The sequence below is a fragment of the Nicotiana tabacum genome, chromosome 16, assembly GCF_000715075.1.
Source record: "Nicotiana tabacum cultivar K326 chromosome 16, ASM71507v2, whole genome shotgun sequence".
Taxonomy (NCBI): Eukaryota; Viridiplantae; Streptophyta; class Magnoliopsida; order Solanales; family Solanaceae; genus Nicotiana; species Nicotiana tabacum.
In genome coordinates, this window is record NC_134095.1 from 116,841,904 (window position 1) to 116,861,838 (window position 19,935).

The following is a 19,935-nucleotide window of genomic DNA, read 5'->3' on the forward strand; positions in this document are numbered from 1 at the left end:
ATTGGTGGAGAAGAATGAAGAAAGACATTGTGGGATTTATAGCTTGGTGTCTCAATTGTCAGCAGGTGAAATATGAGCATTAGAGACCGGGTGGCTTGCTTCAGCAGATGGTTATTCCTGAGTGGAAGTGGGAGAGGATCACTATGGACTTTGTTGTTGGACTCCCACGGACTTTGAAGAAGTTTGATGCTATTTGGGTGATTGTGGATCGGCTGACCAAGTCCGCGCACTTCATTCCTATGTGTACTACCTATTCTTTAGAGCGGTTGGCAGGGATTTATATCCGGGAGATTGTTCGTTTGCATGGTGTTCCAGTTTCCATCATTTCAAACAGAGGTACTTAGTTTACTTAGTAGTTTTGGAGAGCCTTGCAGAGAGAGTTGGGTACTTAGGTGGAGTTGGGTACAACTTTTCATCCTTAGACGGATGGGCAGTCCGAGCGTACTATTTAGATATTGGAGGAAATGTTGTGTACTTATGTTATTGATTTCAGAGGTTCATGGGATGAGTTTTACCACTTGTAGAGTTTGCTTATAACAACAACTACTAGTCGAGTATTCAAATGGCTTCGTATGAGGCTTTGTATGGGAGGCGGTGTAGATCTCTAGCTTTGTATGGCTTTCATTTCATGCATTCGAACCAGCCCAATTCCTAAAAAACATGAGAACAAATTAATCATGAATATGTTTCGGCCTTTCTACCACTCCCCACGACCCAATTCAATCATTAGAATCATTTCCATCCAATCGTCCACACAAATATATTTGAGATAAACAACCAAGCAACTAAGATAAGGATAATCCAAAGAAAGTGATGTATGAGAGTTATGAATACTAATAATATAGTATGAACTGAAGCAGTAGGAAAGCTATTTAAATATTTCTAACTCTATCCATTTTTATTTTTACCACTCAATCTCAAATTCATTAACTCACCGCCATAAACTTATTTCACAAATCCTTCATTTACTCCAAATTTCATCAAAATATTTAATACTTATTTTCAAATTTCAAACATGAGAGAAGTAAGCCAATCAATCCTAACCTCAAGCTAACCTCACTTTAATCCAACACATGAGAACCTCTTACATAATTATACATTCATGATCACAGTGTAAACAAATAAAAATATCATGTAACCCAAATATTAATTTCAACACAATTGTGCAAAGCATTCTAAATACCAAACCAAAATCAAAGAATAATCCTAATCAGTAAAGCTCAACATAGTCTTTTAATAGCACTTATCACATTTTAATCACACAAAAATAGAAATAAAAGGGAGGAAGAAAAGGATAGAAATGAACCTAGCAAAAAATAACTCTTTAATAATAATGGGAAAACTGACAAATACAACTTTTGATGGCAAACTCCAAATGAAGAAATTGCGACAGAAAACGAACGGAACCGCGAACCAGTAGCAAACTCGAACTGCACCAGAAATAGCTCAATTCACTTTGACTCAATCGAATCCCATTCTTTGCACCAGAATCCAAAAAAAGAAGGAAGAAATTCCAAAAGAAAAATTATATTTTCTGAAACTTAAACTAAACTTTGTGTATTGTTTTTTCGATTTTTTTAGTAAGATCAAATCTAGAAAGAAATGTTTCTTCTTGTTCTTCTTCTTCTTCTTCTTATTTTTTGTATTTTTCATTTTTTTGGATTCGGACCAGAAGAGCTAAGAAAATTCAAGAAAAAATACTCCTCAAGGAAAGCTCTTCAACTCCTTTAATCTTTCATCTCTTAAGCTTTATGTCCGATTTTCTTTTTTATGCCTCTGTGCATCGCGACTGAAGAATAGAGGAGGATTGCTGTTGTGGATGATTTAGGGATTTTTGGCTATCTCCTATCAGTGTGTGTGTGTGCATGATTTTTGTGAAAGGAGATGAAAAATCAGAGATGAGGGTGGTCGTTGGGTGTTGAGAATCAGCCATGGAAAATGGCTGCTTGAAGAAGATGATCGATAGGGGGGATCGTTTCTTGGTATTCTGCGGCTTCTTCAGATTTTCATTTTTTTGTATGGGTTAGTCCAAAATCAGCAGACAAAACGGCGGATTCTCTCTTTTTGTGTAAGGCTTTTTAGCGTTAGGTCTTAGGTCCTCGCTCTTTTTTTATTTTAGGAATTAGCATTATTTTATAGGGGTAGGAATTAAGTTAGGTCAAATAAAAATTGGGTATGGGCTCAATGTTTTGGGCTTAAAGGGATTTGGGTCATGAATTTGGGCTAATTAACTTTGGGGTAGGAAGAGTAAACCAAAATCCTTTTTTTATTTTTATTTTTCTTTCATTTTAAAATCTAATAAAATCCTAAATTAATCCCAAATCAATCTAATTTGTAAAAATTAAAATTGTTTATCTATTAAAACAACTAATTAACTTAAAACTAAATAAAACAATACTTTCTAAAGACTAAAAGCTAAATATGTAAAAATGACCATTTTGTGATTTTTTTCATAATAAAATTAATTCCTACATGCAAATTGGACCTAAGATGACATGAAATTAAAACCTGACATTTTTTATGATTTTTCTATGATTTTAAAATATTAAAAATGCATGAAATGCAACTAAGTAAAGAAAAACTTTTAAACTCCCTTAAAAATCATGTTTTGATTTATCTTTTAGGAGTCATTTTCATGTAGGGCAAAAATTAGATGCTCACAGCTGCCCCTCTTTGCTCGGAAACATGAAGAGTTTTCGGACAAAGATAAAGTGAGCAATTACGATTTCGTTTGAAACTCCACTTGGAAGCATTTTGAAAAAGTTTGATTGAACCTTGCTTCGGAGGTTGCCTACATATCCTTGGCTATAAAGGAATCAGGTCGATTTAGTTCTGGAAGGATGATGGAGTGATGCGTTCGAGAGTCAAGTGAGGTTTCGTCGAGGCTCAAGTTTGCGGTCCTGTTATTACATCAAAATCAAAATGAAAAAGACTAACTAAACCTATCAGCTACGAGTTACAAGATTCCTATCTATAAATCTTCTGAAGCTTGATCTTGAGTCTTGGCTGGTTCTTCCTGCAGACCCTGATCTGAATCTTGATGCTCGTTAGCTGCAAACACTGGTTCATTTTTCTTCACCTCTTCGGATCAAGGTGGTACATGCAAAGATTGTGACCTCAATCATATCTTGGGCACTTTGCATCTTTTCTCTTCTTCTGCACTTAGTGTTCAACTTCTCTTCTTGTTCTTCCTATTTTTTATTAGGGTTGAGACTTCTTCTTTTGGTCACCTCAAACCTTGTGCCTCACGGTGAAAACCTGTTCAGGCACCAAAGCAAACAAACAAACGAAATTTTCTGCCCTAGTTTTCACTAGGAAAATTTCGTGAGTTATTTGTAACAAAAATCTAAACTATTTCTTTATTGAAAGCAATAAAATCAGGATTGTGTATCCTTTAGCAAAAAGAGATTAGGGAGTGGAGCCCAATATCTATAATGAAATCAACCAGGGAGTGGAGACCCTATGTTGGAAAAGAGACTAGGGAATGGCGACTAGGGAGTGGAGACCCTATGTCTAAAATAACTTCAACTAGGGAGTGGAGACCCTATGATGGAAAATTGACTAGGGAGTGGAGACCCTATGTCTAAAATAAATTCAACTAGGGAGTGGAGACCCTATGTTGAAAAAGTAACTAGGGAGTGGAGACCCTATGTCAAAAATAACTTCAACTAGGGAGTGGGGACCCTATGTTGGAAAAGCAGACTAGGGAATCGAGACCCTATACCTAAAATAAAATTAACTAGGGAGTGGAGACCCTATGTTGGAAAAGCAGACTAGGGAGTAGAGACCATATGCCAAAAATAAAATCAACTAGGGAGTGGAGACCCTTTGTTGGAAAAGCGACTAGGGAGTGGAGACCCTATGTCTAAAATAAAATCAACTAGGGAGTGGAGACCCTATATTAGAAAAGTAGACTAGGGAGTATAGACCCTATGTCTAAAATAAAATCAACTAGGGAGTGGAGACCCTATGTCTAAAATAACTTCAACTAGTGAGTGGAGACCCTATGTCTGAAAAACGACTAGGGAGTGAAGACCCTATGTCTAAAATAAAATCAACTAGGGAGTGGAGACCCTATGTTGGAAAATAAGACTAGGGAGTGGAGACCCTATGCCTAAAATAAAATCAACTAGGGAGTGGAGACTCTATGTTGGAAAAGCATACTAGGGAGTGGAGACCCTACATTGGAAAAGCAAACTAGGGAGTGGAGACCGTATGCCTAAAATAAAATCAACTAGGGAGTGGAGACCCTATGTTGGAAAAGCAACTAGGGAGTGGAGACCCTATGTCTAAAATAAAATCAACTAAGGAGTGGAGACCCTATGTTGGAAAAGTAGACTATGGAGTGGAGACCCTATGTCTAAAATAAAATCAACTAGGGAGTGGAGACCCTTTGTTAGAAAAAGAGACTAGGGAGTGGAGACCCTATGTCTAAAATAACTTCAACTAGGGAATGGAGACCCTATGTTGGAAAAGCGACTAGGGAGTGGAGACCCTATGTCTAAAATAAAATTAACTAGGGAGTGGAGACCCTATGTTGGAAAAGCAGACTAGGGAGTGGAGACCCTATGTCTAAGATAAAATCAACTAGGGAGTGGAGACCTTATGTTGGAAAAGCGAATTGGGAGTGGAGATCCTATGTTTAAAATGACTTCAACTAGGGAGTGGAGACTCAATGTTGGAAAAGCAGACTAGGGAGTGGAGATCCTATGCCTAAAATAACTTCAACTAGGGAGTGGAGACCCTATGTTGCAAAAGCAGACTAGGGAGTGAAAACCGTATGCTTAAAAAAAACAACTAGGGAGTAAAGACCCTATGTTGAAAAGGAAGACTAGGGAGTGGAGACCCCATGCCTAAAATAAAATTAACTAGGAAGTGGAGACCCGATGTTGGAAAAGCGACTAGGGAGTGGAGACCCTATATTTAAAATAAAATCAACTAGGGAGTGTAGACCATATGTTGGAAAAGCAGAATAGGGAGTGGAGACCCTATGTCTAAAATAAAATCAACTAGGGAGTGCAAACCCTATGTTGGAAAAGTAGACTAGGGAGTGGAGACTCTATGCCTAAAATAAAATCAACTAGGGAGTGGAGACCCTATGTTGGAAAACATGTAACTAGAGATTGGGGACCCTAGGCTACCATGTTTTTGAACTTTCTTCTCTTTTTTTATGTAAGAAAAAATGAGTAAGAATGCAGGAAAGAATTTGGAAGAGACTTCCCTTTTGGATTGATTATTGCTGCAAAGTTGTTTCTAGCCCTGTCACATTTTCTTTTTGTTGCACCTGCTTCTTGCAAGATTGCTTTTGGATTGCACTCGTTTCCTGTTTTCAAACAAAGAACAATTGTTAGTTTGAAACGGTGGTTGGTTTTGTGGTCTTGATTGTTTCAATCACTTAATCTCGGCCCAGTTGTTTTGATGAAGATCTCAACTGCAACTGTTTGTTCCCTGAGAACCGATTTCATTTCAGGCCCTAGAGAACCTCTGATTTTTCCAGACTGCGCCTTGATGGTTGGTCGGTGGAACTCAACCTTTTCGACTTTATTTTGCCTTCGTAGGCCTTTCCCTTCTGACTTCTTTTTCTCTTTTTTGTTTTTTTGTGAACTTTTGGCTCATCAAACTTTGCAACTTTTCCAACTTTGTTTCGCCTATATAGGCCTTCCATTTCTGGATTCTTTCTTCCAACTTCACATTCAGAGCATTTTGGATCCCTTGGCTTTTCAAATCTTTGCCGAGATGTTTCGCCACGTGGGACTTAACCTTTTTTCAACTTTATTTTGCCTTTGTGGGCATTTGACTTTGACTTCCTTTCTTTTTAGGAGTTTTTGATTTCAAAGCATCGGCCATCCTGGCCAGTCGAAGTCGACTCGATGCACCTGCCGAGGCTGGGTATCTTTTTGAATATTTACTTGTATCAAACAAAAGCCCAGTAAATCAATCTTGCCATCCTTTCTTTATCTTAGTTTCGGAATAGAGTTAGACCGAAAGAGATTCAAAGAAAAACAAACAATGAAATGGACAATGAATTTAGACGAGAGGTATCCCTTTCGGGGAGAAGAAAGAAGGACTTATCTGGAGTGCATACAGACTTTAATGAACATGACATGCTTTTTGGACTGGATGTCTGATCTATGTAAATCGTCCGACTCTCAGAAATTCATCACAATTTTGCCTTGAAACCGAGGAACCTCGCCAGGACTCTGTTGATGTCGATGGTTGCGAGGATCCTCTTTTCGATCAGGGACGCCCTTTGCGGGTTTTCACGAGCTGACCTCTCTCATCTCTCTTCTCACCATCGCCTTATAGTGCTCTTTGTGAGTTTTCACTAACAAGACTATCTCATTTTAATTTCTCTGCTTATTGTCGCCTCACGGTGCCCCGTGTGGGTTTTCACCAATAAGACTCTCTCATTTGATTGCATCGGATCCAAGTAGTTGTATCCTCCAATTTTGGACATCTTTACCGATTGATCGAAAGGACTTGAACAGGATTTGGGGTAAAAAGAGTTTGGACTGAATTACAACTTTGGAACCTTTCAAGCGAACCATCACCAAACCATTCTAACATCTGGCCCAGTTTCATTTTTGGGAGAATTTGGATTTTTATTTTGGTGTGACTGAACCCCAAAGAGAGGCTAGTTACGTATCTTTTCGGAATCAAGTCGAACATAGTTCAGGAAACTTTGTATTTTATTTTCTTTTGTTTTTCTGTTTTGTTTTGTTTTCTCTTTCTTTTTCCTCTCTTTTTCATTTTTTTCATTTCATTTTCTTTGTATTTCTTCCTCTTTTTTTGTATTTTTCTTTTTCTTCTCTTCTTCTTTTTTTCATCTCATTTTTTCAATTCAATTTTTCTTTCTTTTTTTAACATTTTCAGGTTCCAAAGAGGGTAATCAAAGAAAGTAACTGGCACAAATGGTTTACAAAAAGGGTTAATGGTGTTTGGGTAGCGAGAATGAAAGTCTTCGTCATCCCAACCGGAGAATATTAATACTATATGGAGGATCAGACATAGTACCTTTTGGCTGCATTTGCATTGACAGTTATTTCAGGGACATTTTCTTCGATGTGTCCCAGGTACAACGCTTTCTTTGGCAATACTCTTGTTATTTACCATGTATGGATCTTTCCCATCTAGAGCCAAATTTCTTTTAGTTATTCCAACTCTTTATTTTATTTCCTTAAACTTATCTTCATTGTGATCTAATTTTTGATTCATTATTTCGTGGTCTGACAACTTTTCAGGATCTGGGCATGACCTCCGCAAGCATGTCATGTTATTGAAATCTATATTTAACAGAACTGAAAAGAGAATAAGAAAAGCGATAAGATTAAGAAAAAAGACATTGCTGGACAGTGAAATATTAATTTTATTTGATTTTTGATTTTTTTTGAATTTCAAAAGCTAGAAGGGTCAACATCGGAAAGTAAGACAATAAAGTAAAACATCTGGATCATACCCTGAGATAATCCGGATGTAGAAAGGATAACAAGACTGGCTACCGAGACTCCATCTGATGGGGAACTTTCAGGCTTTCTGTCTCGGCAATGGTTGCAATGGCCTTCAGTGCCGGATCAAATTCCTCATCTTCACAAATCATTCCGACTATCGGCTCACTGTTGTGGGCAAGCAACAGATTGTTCATCACATCAGGATCTTCTTCATCCCAAAAAATGATTCTTTCAGCTTCAATCAAGTCTTCAACTGCCCTTTTAAGGGTCCAACAGTCCTCTATATTGTGTCCTACTGCTCTAGAGTGGTATTCACTTCTAGCATCAGCTCGATACGAGGGGGACTCAGGGTTCGGTCGGTTCGGGGCCACTGGCTGCAATAGATCTAGCCTGATTAGCTTTTGGAACAAGCTTGAATGCGATTCACCAATGGGAGTGAACTAATTCTTTCTGCTTGACTCTCTTGGGTGAGGATTGTACTGGGGAATATTTGGTTGGGGATTATATGGAGTTTGGTAAGGATGGACATTTAAGGGAGGTGGAGCTCGATTTTGTGTATGATGTTGTGGCCGCGTGTAAGGTTACACGTTCATCACCGCATAAGGAGGTGGTTCCATGGCATAAGCAGCATCTTGAAGAGGATAATAATGTTGAGGGACCTTAGGAAGCATATATGATCGGCTGGATGACCTGTGGGTCCCCCTCGAGCTCAAAAACATCATGGCTCCTTCTTCTCTCCTGTTTCCATTTATCAAATCCTCTGAACCATTTTGAACATCTAGTTATGTGGCTTTAAATGCAGCATGACTCAAGATTCGACCCGTTTTTAGCCAATTTTCTACCATCTCTCCAATTTTGATAGCCTCAGCAAACGGCTTTCCCATAGCGGACATCATGTTCTGGAAGTAGTCCGCCTCTTGGGACTGTAGAAAGACCGTGACCATTTCAATTTCATCCATTGAAGGTTTTACCCTGGCAGCTTGCTCACGCCATTTGACAGCATATTCGCAGAAGCTTTCCGTGATTTTCTTTTTCAAATTGGACAAAGAGTTTCGGTCGGGAGCAATGTCCACATTATACTGGAACTGACGAACAAAATCTCAAGTCATATCATCTCACACGTGCCAATGAGTAATTTCTTGATCCGTATATCACTCAGAAACGATTCCGGCGAGGCTTTCCTCAAAATAGGCCATTAGCAGCTCCTCTTTCCCACCAGCACCCCTCAACTGGTTACAATATCGTTACAGATGAGCGATCGGGTCTCCCTGCCCGTTGTACTTTTAAAATTTTGGCATCTTGAAGCCAACTGGCAAGTGGACATGGGGAAACATACAGAGGTCAGAGTATGAGACACTCTGTAGATATGTGATTTTTGACCCTCCCCAAGATTTTTCATATTTTAGCACGTTAATATTTAATTTAGGACTAATATAGCTATTTCAACTCATTTTTACTCTTTTACTTTATTTTATTAAAAGAAAATGAAAATTACAAAAAAATAGTTTTATTAATATTTTGTAGTCATTTTTAATCTTGAAAAATACCAAAAATAGTTTTGTTTTAACGGTCAGTTTTATTTTAATAGTTATTTTACTTAAGCAGAATTAATCAATGAATGAGATCGTATATTTAGTCTCGCTCGCGGGAAAAGAATAAAACTTGGGCTCAAACAACCCATTTTCAGACCTAGCCCATAACAACCCAAGCCCAATACCCCCTAAAACTCTAGACTTAGACTATAAAGGACCTACACTCTAATACCCTAGGACCTGAAAATCAGACTGCCCTAGAGCTAAAAAACTGAACGTCGTTTCCTGTTCTTCTTCTTTACTCCCTCATCATCTAAAAGAACAGAGCTTCTCCCATACAAAAAAAAACCTTCAGCCGCCAGTCCCTCAATCCGGGCTCTCTTGTTTCGCTACTGCCTCACCGACGACGGTGAGTAGCCGGAATCCGGCAACCACCAACAACTGAACCCCCCCTTAAAGCATCACCTCCTCCACGCCCTCCAATATTATGAGATACTCTTAGCCATGTATTGATTGAAGTTGTCTATTTGCATTTCCTTCATTTCTTAACTGTATGAAGTAGCTTTCACCAAAGGTGATTATTCATTGGAATGTGGATGTGAACGTTATTGGGAATAAACCCCTTACCAAAATAATATTCACGGTAATAAAGTGGAATAATAATGTAGCACCGAGATACGATAATTAACAAGAATAAAAGAGTAACAATGACACCAAGATTTTTACGTGGAAAACCCTTCTGAATAAGGGAAAAAACCACGACCCCGAGAGGAGCAACTGATATCACTATAGTAAGGAATTTTACACTTTGTAGGTCGGAGATAAATACTCCAAAGACCACTACAACACTCAAAAGAAATAACCCTCTTTTGATATTCCCACCTCACTACAATATCGCTCACTCTCTATTTTCCTCACAGACTATTTTCTTATACCTTGTCTGTGAAACCTCACTCTTTCTTTCTCTCTTTGTTGGTGTGTGGAAATGAGAGTTGAAGCTCTCCTTTTATAGCCAAAGCTTCACTCTCTAAAGCCTACCATATTTGACAATTTACACACACTTTTCACAATTCAACAAAGTTGGCTACCAAACCAAAGAAATTCAACAAAGTTGGCTACCAAACCAAACTAATTCATCAAGGTTGGCTACCAACCAAACCAAGTCAACAAGGTTGGCTACCAAACCAAAGAAAACTTTTATTAGGCACATGCCTAATACTTCTTCAATGAGATGGACATCATCAATCTCCCCCTCCAGTCTCATTCATCCAGAGGAGGTAGCACTATCTTCTAGTTTGAGTGCATGCCGACAAGTTCTTTGCATAGCTCGAACTTGTTCCTTGGTACCACCTTGGTCAGCATATCTGCGAGATTCTCACTTGTAGAAATCTTAAAGACTTTTAGAGATTCATTATCTACCATTTCTTGAATCCAATGATATCTCACATCAATGTGTTTGGTCCTTGCATGGTACATAGATTTCTTGCTAAGGTCTATTGCACTTTGACTGTCACAATAGACGACATACTCCTTCTGATGCAATCCAAGCTCTTGAAGGAACCGTTTGAGCCATACCATCTCCTTGCCAGTTTCTGTAGCGGCAATGTACTCTGCTTCAGTTGTTGAAAGTGCAACACACTTCTGCAACTTAGACTCCCATGATATAGCTCCCCCTACAAATGTAAACAAATATCCAGTAGTAGATTTTCTATTGTCAATGTCACCTGCCATATCAGCATCTGTATAGCCCTTCAAGATTGGATCAGATCCTCCAAAGCACAAACAATCTCCCGTGGTACCTCTCAGGTACCTGAGTATCCACTTGACTGCTTCCCAATGTTCCTTTCCAGGATTTTCAAGAAACCTGCTGACAACACCAACTGCGTGAGCAATATCAGGTCTAGTACATACCATTGCATACATCAAGCTTCAGACTGCAGAAGAATAAGGAACTTTAGCCATGTTCCCTTTCTCCTCCACTATTGTAGGACACATCTTCTTACTCAACTTTAGATGACTAGCAAGAGGCGTGCTGACTGGCTTAGCATTCTTCATGTTGAAGCGTTCTAGTACACGTTCAATGTACTTCTCCTGAGATAGCCATAACTTTCTACTTGTTCTTTCTCGAACTATCTTCATCCCTAGAATTTGTTGTGTTGGGCCCAAGTCCTTCATATCAAATGACTTGGACAGATATCCCTTCAACTTTGCTATCAACCCCTTGTCTTTTCCTACAATAAACATGTCATCCGTATACAACAACAATATAATAAAGTTATTCTTAGAAAATCTTTTGAAGTATACACATGGATCAGAATAGGTCTTTAGGTGTGTTTGACTTTTCATGAATGAATCAAACTTCATGTACCTCTGCCTTGGTGCCTGCTTCAATCCATAAAGACTCTTATTCAATTTGCACACCATGTGTTTCTTTCCATCTACTTCAAATCCTTCTGGCTGCTCCATATAAATCTCCTCTTCCAAATCTCCATGAAGAAATGCAGTTTTCACATCCAACTGCTCCACTTCAAGATCTAGGCTAGCTGCTAAGCTCAAAATTGTTCGAATAGAAGTCATTTTGACAACAGGTGAGAAAATTTCGTCAAAATCAATACCTTTCTTTTGTTCGAAGCCTTTAACCACCAATCGAGCTTTGTATCTAACAGCTTGCCATTTCCATCTTTCTTGAGTTTAAAGACCCATTTGCATTTGAGTGGTCTTTTACCCTTTGGAAGTTCAACCAGCTTGTATGTGCCATTTTTCTGTAGAGATTCCATCTCTTCTTGCATAGCTTTCATCCACTGGTTCTTTTCTGGATGGGACAACACCTCCTTAAGACTTTCTGGCTCCCCCTCATCACTGATGAGGACATACTCTGTGGAAGGGTACCTGCATGACTCTACCCTTGGCCTCTCTGATCTCCTCAGAGGTTGAGGTTGTTCTTCTCCCTGAATGGGGTGCTCCACTTCCTCGACACCTTCATCAAGTTGCTCCCCCTGCTCAATAACCTCACCAGGTTGCTCCACCTGTTCGGCAACATCGTCGGTTGTACTTTCTGCACTTGTGGGATTGTTAGAAGTAGAAGGAATAGTAACAAAGTTAGGAATTATACCATTCTTCGCCTTTTCTAACATATCAGCAGCAGTTCCAACTTCACTTTCTCGGAAGACTACATCTCTGCTTCTGATGACCTTCTTCTTTACAGGATCCCATAGTCTGTACCCGAACTCTTCATCTCCATATCCGATAAATATGCAGGGAACAGATTTATCATCCAGCTTTGTTCTCTGCTCTTTTTGTACATGTGCAAAAGCTCTGCAACCGAACACCTTCAGATGCGAGTAGGACACCTCCTTGTTGGTCCAAACTTTCTCTGGGATTTCAAACGCCAACGGAACTGATGGACTCTTATTGATCAGGTAACAGGCTGTCTGAACTGCTTCACCCCAGAATGACTTAGGCAGTTTAGCCATTCTGAGCATGTTTCTCACCTTCTTCACAATGGTGCGGTTCATCCTCTCGGCTATGCCATTGTAATGTGGGGTTCCAGGAACTGTCTTTTCATGTCTGATCCCATGACTTGAACAATACTCTTCAAATTCCCTTGAAGTGTACTCACCTCCATTGTCACTTCGGAGGCGCTTTAGCTTTCGACCCGTCTCCCTTTCTACTAGAGCATGAAATTTCTGGAAAACTTGAAACACCTGATCTTTGGTTTTCAAAATATAAACCCATAATTTTTGTGAAGCATCATCAATAAAAGTAAAAAAATATTTGTTACCGCCCATTGATTCAATTTCCATTGGGCCGCAAACATCAGAATATACTAAATCAAGTATATTCAATTTTCTTTCAGACGATGTCTGAAATGAGACTCTATGCTGCTAACCAAATAAACAGTAGTCACAAGGTTTTACCGTTGTACCTTTGGCATAAGAAATGAGTGATTTCTTGGCAAGAATCTGCAATCCCTTCTCGCTCATATGACCCATTCTTTTGTGCCACAAATCTACAGAAATCTCATCTTGTGCCGCGTTCAATTCACCTTGGCATATTTCTGCATTTGTCCTGTACAACGTGCCACGAGCAACTCCCTTTGCAATCACCAATGATCCCTTAGTGAGTCTCCACTTTTGATTTGCAAAATAACTCTCGTATCCATCTCGGTCTAAAGCAATTCCCGAGATCAAGTTCATCCGCAAATCAGGTACATGCCGCACATCCTTTAGAACCAATGTGCATCCGACATTTGTCTTGATACAAATGTCACCAATCCCCGCAATCTTTGAGTAACTTGTGTTACCCATTTTCACTGTGCCGAAATCACCTGCTACATATCTGCAAAAAAGATCTCTTACCGGTGTGGCATGGTGAGATGCCGCTGTGTCAACCACCCATTCCGACTCTGGACCTGACAGGTGCATGCATTCCTCTTCCTCATTTATAAAGAGGACAACATTATCATTATTTTGCACCATGGCGGCTGTGTTGTCGTCATTCTTCTGGCCACTGGTTTCACCTTTGCCCTTCCTTGGATTTGGGCAATCTCTTTTGAAGTGACCTGGTTGATCACAATTGTAGCAATTTCTGGCTTTTGATTTGGATCGGTTCTTTGACTTACCACGAGTTCCGGATCTACCACAGTTGTTCGAACTCCTTTGATAACTCCTGCCTCTACCTTCTGTGATGAGAGCCTGTCCTTGATTTTCAGGCTTCTTTCTCATCTTCTCATTGAGTAGAAGAGCCGATGTGACATCTTTCAACTCAATAGTAGTCTTACTGTGCAAGATGGTTGTTGCCAAATTATCGTACGAAGATGGCAACGAGTTCAATAGCAAGATGGCTTTATCTTCTTCCTCGATTTTCACTCCGAGGTTGGCAAGCTGTGTGATTAGTCCGTTAAATACATTTAAATGTGACAAAAAATTCGTACCTTCAATCATGTGTAGGGCGTATAACTGCTTCTTCAGGTACAATTTATTTGTCAACGTTTTGGACATGTATAGGCTTTCCAACCTTGTCTAAATTCCACGTGCAGTGTCTTCATCAATGATGTTATTTACCACATCATCTGATAAGTGCAACCTAATTGCACTAGCAGCTCTTTCATCCAAGTCAGCCCAATCCTCAGCTTTCATGGTATCAGGGTTTTTGGAATCAACATCTAGAACCTTGTGTAATCCTTGTTGGATGAGCAGATCTCTCATCCTTCTTTTCCATGTTGAGAAACCGTTATCTCCGTTGAATTTTGCTACCTCGTACTTTACTCCGGACATTTTTATTTTTCACCAAGTATAGTACTACCGACAGTGAATAGTATTTCAATGAACGAGCAGAACCTGTGCTCTGATACCAGTTGTTGGGAATAAAACCCCTTACCAAAATAATATTCACGGTAATAAAGCGGAATAATAATGTAGCACCGAGATACGATAATTAACAAGAATAAAAGAGTAACAATGACACCAAGATTTTTACGTGGAAAACCCTTCTGAATAAGGGAAAAAACCACGACCCCGAGAGGAGCAACTGATATCACTATAGTAAGGAATTTTACACTTTGTAGGTCGGAGATAAATACTCCAAAGACCACTACAACACTCAAAAGAAATAACCCTCTTTTGATATTCCCACCTCACTACAATATCGCTCACTCTCTATTTTCCTCACAGACTATTTTCTTATACCTTGTCTGTGAAACCTCACTCTTTCTTTCTCTCTTTGTTGGTGTGTGGAAATGAGAGTTGAAGCTCTCCTTTTATAGCCAAAGCTTCACTCTCTAAAGCCTACCATATTTGACAATTTACACACACTTTTCACAATTCAACAAAGTTGGCTACCAAACCAAAGAAATTCAACAAAGTTGGCTACCAAACCAAACTAATTCAACAAGGTTGGCTACCAACCAAACCAAGTCAACAAGGTTGGCTACCAAACCAAACTAATTCAACAAGGTTGGCTACCAACCAAACCAAGTCAACAAGGTTGGCTACCAAACCAAAGAAAACTTTTATTAGGCACATGCTTAATACTTCTTCAATGAGATGGACGTACACACTCCTCTAATCTCCAAAGAGGAGCTAGCAGCAAGACCCCTATAAAACACACACACACACAACGCATAGAAACAAGGAAATGAAAATGAATCTGGAAAAAATAGAGGAAAAAAACAGAGTGGGGTTTAGAGCCTAAAACAGAGGAAGATTACTGGTTCTACCGTGAGGAAAATGATTGGTTTTGCAATGCAAGTTTGGACAGTGAGGTTTTCCGTTGAGGTATCGAGTAGCCGGTTCTGTTCGAGTTTTTCCGGTGTGGTTGTGGCTGTTGTTTAAGTTTGATTGCCGATTCGTTTTCAAGCTTTGTACGCAGTTGCAATTTCTTTCAAGTAAATATATATAGCTTCAATCCCTAAGGTTCGTCTCATTATTTTTTTTAATAGCTTAAATCTTAATCCCTGTCCCCTCAAACTCTTCACCAATTTGTAAAGTAGATTATATAAATAACATGAAAAGCTACTCGTAAGAGGTAGAACATCTAACTGCAATCGCATTTTGCTCTTGATCATTATAAAATCTAAAGCAAATAGAGAAAAGCAGGGTGGTAAATGTACAAGATAAAAGGCAAAAAGTTGTAAGAATCACATTAAGCTTGGCCGAGTTATTATTTTGGTACCTAAAAGAAGAATCTCATTAATTCTGGGTTATGTACTTTCCAGCAGTTTTACATGTGATATGAGTAACAACTAACTCTTTTCTTGTATTTGTTATTATATTGCCTTATGAATTTTGTTTGGTTATATTTTGAAATTGATTTCTATTAATTTTTACAGCCTTTTAGTTTTAGCGTTACCTTGAATTTTGGATATGCTTAGTTGTTACTCATATCATGTAGGTAGATATGGTTTTAATCATTAAAAGATGCCATTGAATTTTATAAGTGAGTTGTTGCGGTCATATGCATAATGAGGAGTGACCCTTTCACTTAATTGCTATACTAGCCTACTAATGAAGAACTCAATAATTTGGCCTATACTTCAGACGTGATTAATTAAAAAAAATTCATAGTTATAGGTACGGTTTCCCTGGCATAACTGTGATATTTTATCTCAATTCGGGTGTGCATTTCATGTGACCCGGTTATAACAACTTCAAAAATTAATAAAATAAACATGTTGTGGATCGTGGGTACAATTCCCGTGACATGATTCGCAAGGTGTAATTAAATAATTAGTTGTATAACAATTGAATCATTAAAAGCCGTTTAAAAGGATAAAAAGTGCATATAGGTATCAAAGATGTTTTAAAAAGCAAATAAATAGGCCAATAATAACAGTTGAGCGATCGTGCTAAAACTACGGAACCCCGGAATGTCTAACACTTTCTCTCGGGTTAACATAATTCCTTACCCGGATTTCTGTGTTCGCGGATTGTAAAACAGAGTCAATCTTTCCTCGATTCGGGATTTAAAAACGGTGACTTGGGACAGCATTAGTTATCCCAAGTGGCGACTCTAAATTTTAAATAAAATAATCATGTTTCGATTGTCACTTAAATTGGAAAAAACTCTCTTATACTCCTTCCGGGGGAAGGAAAAAGGAGGTGTGACACACTCTTCTGACCACTCAAACCTTCCATGTTTTTTAGGCTTTGTTCCAGGCGCTTCATCTTCCGGGCCATTTCCTCTTACTGGTGATTTTTAACAACCTTTTCTTTCTCCCATGAGAGATCATATTGCGGAGGTTGAATGAAAGAGTACGGGGTTACATATGTTATTTCTAATTGAAGTTGTGGACGTTGAAAGGTGAACATTGGAGGCTCAAACATATGGTCGTGGTAAAGTTGGTTTTGTTCTAGTGCAGACTGGTACTGTAGAGAACAATATTGGAGGTGCCCAGGAAACTAACGCCTGGGGGTAAACCACAGAAGGCATGCCAGGATCATTGAACGGCATTGGAGGGTGCCTGCATGGGATGAGCGTGTTGGGCACAGGGGCGTTGGCAACCTCACTTGACCTGGGGATCAACTCAGGGAACCCAGGGATTGCACTTGGCGGTTCCCGACCATTAGACCAGGCGTCCCACATTTCCAATATGCGGAGACGCAATATCTTATTCTCTTCAGCAGCTGCTGATTCTAGCTGCAAAATAGCCGATGTCGGGCTATCCTCAGGACCGATGATTGGTAGATTGCTTGCGGAGGCCATCTGTGCCTTTGGATCTTGTGAAGGAGGGGAGGCTAGACTACCAACAAAACCAACCACCAAAATCTGGCTAGTTTGCACACCCAACAACCTTGTTAGTTTTGAGACGCTTAACAGATTGGAAATCGCACGTTTGGATGCAATGCACCTAAACAGTTAAACGTTTCTACCATGTTTTTTGAACGGTTGCATATTTCATTCCAGCCTTAGTTAACCCTTTCAGTATGTACCCCTTTTCTTTTATTTCTGCCTCTCTTAATCACTCTTGATTTTTTTTATTTCGTTTTTGTCGCACTTTTATTTTTTTGGCACTCTTTTTTTTTGTCACTCTCTTTTTCACTCAATTTTTCTTTCTCTTTTTTTTCAGTTTATTTTTCACTTAGTTAATTTTATGGCTATGATCGAATCCGATGAGTATTGTCTACGTATCATGACACCGCATGAATCAGATCTTGCGTAGTTCGGGAAGATCGAAAATGGAGTAAATAAACTAATTTATTTTTGTTGGAATTTTGAAAGAAATGCTTTAAAAGAATAAAGGAAATATTTTTTTTATTTTGGTTTTTGTTTTGTTTTTGAAAGAAAGACTTCTAAAAATTCATTTGCTTTTGATTTGAACTTTGGGAATTTTACAAGTAAAAAGAAAATATTTTTGTTTGAATTTTCATTTGTTTTTTTTTAAAGAAGAAAGAAAATATTTTTGAATTTTGGATGTTGCCACTTAATTTTTTAAAGAGGGACTTTTAAGAAAATATTTTGGATTTCTGAGTTTTTATTTATTTACAAAAACACTTCTAAAGAAAAGCGAAAATATTTTTGGACTTCAATTTTTCATATTTTTTTTTTTGAAAAAAAGACTTTTAAATAAGGAAAAGATTTTTTTTATTCAATTTTTTTTTTGAATTTTTGAGAAAAATACTTCAAAATAAAGGAAACCCGTATTTTGGATTTTGATTTTTGATTTTGATTTTTATTTCTTTTTCCATATGAAAGACTTCAGAAAGAAGGAAACTATTTTTGAGTTTAAAAACTTCTTCTTTTTTTTTTGAATTTTCTAAGGAAATGCTTCTAAAGAAGGAATTAAAGGAAAATATTTTTGGATTTTTATAAATTGGGGTCGGAACCGATGAGATTTGCCTATGTATCTCACATCTGGTGAGAATCAAGCTCGCGTAGTTCGGTTAGTTTTGACAGAACAGGGAATCATGGCACTTGAATATTTTTGGCTCAATTTGAAATGACTTTTCTTTTTCTTTTTCTTTCTTTTTTTTTCCAGAATTTCGGCAAAGTTTCAGGATTTTCAAATATACACCCCACTCTTTTTTCCTTTTTCTTTTATTTTTTTCTTTTTTTTTATTTTCTTTCCCTATTCTAGAAGCTGGTCAACATGCAAGATGAAACAAACAAATGCGCAAGTAGCACGTAAGATGCATCAGGTGGTCTTTTTAATTTGGGTACACCTGTCCTATATGGACCCAACCACTGTGTTGAGTCCCCAAAGTCAAATGCACGTGATGCAAACAAGCATTCCTACTAGGGATCTGGCATGAGACTGAGTTATTCTAGGTTTAAAATTTGGGTGTATTGTTCTAGACTTGGTTTACCCGAGCGGACAACTCAAGCCGAGGGAAGGGGGGCTACGTACCGGGAACCAAAAGGCCATCCGGTATTGTAACCTGTCCGAGACTCTTTCTAATTTAACGTATGAGACTAACAGAAAAGGAGTCAGCCAGCGTGCACATCCCTGAAGATGAGAAGAGAAGGATTTCGCAACAGTTTATATACAAGTCAATTAATATCAAAGCGGTAAAAAACGACATTTAGCACATTAGGCCCAAACATGCAATAAAATCAGATAATAAATAAAAGCCAAGTATAATAGTTATTCTAAGCTCGAATTCTTGAACCCTGAACCAAAGATCTAGGTTATGGTCTCCAGCAGAGTTGCCAGAGCTATCACACCTCCTTTTTTACCATCCGAGAGGGGATATAAGGGAGTTTTTCCAATTAAAGTGATATTATTCGAAATGGGATTAATTAATTTATCAGAGTCGCCACTTGCAATAAATTATTTGGTGTCCCAAGTCACCGGTTTATTTTAAAATCCCAAATCGAGGAAATTTTGACTTTATTTTAAAAGTATGCGAACCAGAAATTCTAAGTAAGGAATTATGTTAACCCAGGAGAAGGTGTTAGGCATTCCCGGGTTCCGTGGTTCTAGCACGGTCACTTAAACTATTAATAAATGGCCTATTATCTGATTTACTACATGTTTTAAACTTATTGTGCATTTTAGCTTTATAACCGCTTTTAATTATTTTAACTGCTTTAGGAGTTATGGAATTATTTTTTGAACAAGTTACGAATATCGTACACTTGCCGTTTTGGAACACACCGCAAACCACGCTATATGAAATGTACCCGCGATTCGTGACATGTGTATTTTATTATTGTTCGAAGTTGTTATGATCGGGTCACATGAAATGCACACCCGAATTTAAGAAATTAAGCATCGTAACTATGTCACGGGAACCGTACCCATAATCACGATGGTTTAGTAATCACGCATAAAGCAAACTACGATTTTCATGAATTATTTTACTAAACTACTTTGAGATTATGCGTGAAAGGAATGTGATTATGGAACACTTTCGCTAAAAGAGTTTTTATGCTCGTATCCTTTTAACTCTTCATTTCATGCATCCGAACAAGCCCAATTCCTAAAAAACATGAGAACAAATTAATCGCGAATGCGC

General features: G+C 38.3%; 1 long non-coding RNA gene across 1 annotated transcript; it reads left to right on the forward strand.

Annotated features, from left to right (window-relative positions):
- Nucleotides 1–15,109: 15,109 nt before the first annotated feature.
- On the forward strand, nucleotides 15,110–19,070 carry LOC142170757 (uncharacterized). The gene is made up of 2 exons (XR_012700242.1): nucleotides 15,110–15,393; nucleotides 16,624–19,070. It is a non-coding gene; the product is annotated as an uncharacterized LOC142170757 (long non-coding RNA).
- Nucleotides 19,071–19,935: the final 865 nt, after the last annotated feature.